This window comes from Eurosta solidaginis, chromosome X (assembly GCF_040869045.1).
Source record: "Eurosta solidaginis isolate ZX-2024a chromosome X, ASM4086904v1, whole genome shotgun sequence".
Lineage (NCBI taxonomy): Eukaryota > Metazoa > Arthropoda > Insecta > Diptera > Tephritidae > Eurosta > Eurosta solidaginis.
Genome location: NC_090324.1, coordinates 60,525,096 through 60,527,462, shown reverse-complemented (window position 1 = coordinate 60,527,462; position 2,367 = coordinate 60,525,096).

The following is a 2,367-nucleotide window of genomic DNA, read 5'->3' as shown; positions in this document are numbered from 1 at the left end:
AAAATTGGAATAAACAAACTATGTATATTGTAAAATGATGTAATGTGAAATTATAATTTTCTGAGATATTATGATACAATATTATTAACTGGCTGACGACACTATGTTTAGTCTCGTATTACACTCAATGAGGTGAAACTAGTGGAAATAGATGTCTATGCATATTTGTTTTATAAATTTTGCTAATTGAAAATGCTTTGATTTTTAAATGTAAGATTAATTAATCCGAAATAAATCTGTATATGTAACACCATACAAACCTGATTTATTTACTATTATTTTTATACTACAACGATGTATTCAGAAATACTCCGTATGAATTTATTCTGACGATGTATTTGGTTGCATAATCTATATATATAAAAATGGTGTGAAAAATGTATAGTAATTCATCAATTGAGAACGGCAGGACCGATTTGGCTCACATTTTTTTTTCAGTTCTTCGTAATTGCTAAGGGAAGGTTTTTACGAAAGAAAATTTTGGGAAAACCCTGCGGAAAAGTCGGAAAATTCGAGAAATCGAAAATTGAGAACGGCAGGACCGATTTCGCTTCAATTTTTTTTCAGTTTTTCGTAATTGCTACGAGACGGTTTTTACGAAAGAAAATTTTGGGAAAACCCTGCGGAAAAGTCGGAAATTTGGATAAATCGAAAATTGAGAACGGCAGGGCCGATTTGGCTCAAATTTGTTTTCAGTTCTTCGTAATTGCTAGGAGAAGGTTTTTACGAAAGAAAATTTTGGGAAAAACCTGCGGAAAAGTCGGAAAATTGGAGAAATCGAAAATTGAGAACGGCAGGACCGATTTGGCTCAAATTTTTTTTCAGTTCTTCTTAGTTGCTAGGGGAAGGTTTTTACGAAAGAAAACTTTGGGAAAACCCTGCGGAAAAGTCGGAAAATTGGAGAAATCGAAAATTGAGAATGGCAGGACCGATTTGGCTCAATTTTTTTTTCAGTTCTTCGTAATTGCTAGGAGAAGGTTTTTACGAAAGAAAATTTTGGGAAAACCCTGCGGAAAAGTCGGAAAATTGGAGAAATTGAAAATCGATTATTAATATAACGAGATAAATAACAGATGGTGCTGTGTTTCTGTAAGTTTCGGATAATTGTGAAATTCATTGTGATAAAATTGCATTTTGAGTGGAGAAATTAACGGGATAAATAACAGATGGTGCTGTGCTTAGGTTGAGCGTAATTTGACAGGTGCACTTTTCTCATTGTCATTTTTTATTAAACAAATGTGCTATTTTTCTTGCCGCAATTGATTCGAGTTTTTCTGATTTTCGTGTTCATCGATTTATTTTTCTGATTTCGGATAGTCATATATCGCGTATCACATCCACAAGCGGTACAAGCATTACGAGCAATTGAAATTCTTTTGCGATATTTATCAATTCGATCATTTTTTAAGAAAATACGTTTGCGTGCAAAAGAGAGTTTATCTTCTAGAACTGCGGGCATATATTGCGATACATTCATTCCGTACGTATTTTTTTTTTTAAGAACTTTCTTTTTATTAGGATTAGTCAAAAATTACTTTATTGCATTTTAGCTAGAGTTATTTGCTTGACTAATGCCTCCTATTAGACGATCAAACCTTGGACGACGTACACGCCGTGCAATAATTAGTCAGAATGTCCGTGATAATCAAACGCAAGGGGAACGTGCAGAAGAAAATGAGTGGAGACGTGCCCATATTGCACAAGTTTGCGCTGCACAATCATCACCACAAATCAACAAAATGTTGTTAGAACACCAGCCATAAATGCAGGCTTGAATCGCGCTGCTTTCGAATACGATTCCGCAATAGCCTACAAAGATCTTCGCTGCGTTGATATCGGCTCATTGTCTGTCGTATGCCAGCATTGCAATGCTTTGAAGTTTCAATCAGAAACCTCCGGCTTATGCTGCGCTGGTGGCAAAGTGAAATTACCCGTTTTAACCCACCCGCCAGAGCCATGGTATTCGTTACTCTATGTAAATACAATCTGTACAAATGCGTGGTGGCAACGGCGCGCACCCACGTATTTGTTAAAGATTAGTTAAGGCGAAAAAAAGAAAGAAAAGAAGAACACCAAAAGGTTTCGTGTTAATAAAAAGAATTCACAATGTGCTTTTATTTGTATAAATACAACAAGTGTTAAGAAATGGTTTAACAAATGTTGTGGAAATTGGTATATATGTAATAATAATTTTGAAAATTTGAACTTACGTGAACGGGCGATTACGTGTACCTTTGCTGGCTGCTAGATTTAAAGAGGACGAGACTCTTTGCTACATGAGCCGATGAACCCACGATACAGCTCCTTCGTTGGGTTTCCCGGCAACAAAGTTGCTGTACCGCGGGCTCACAGCGGTAAAAATATTAA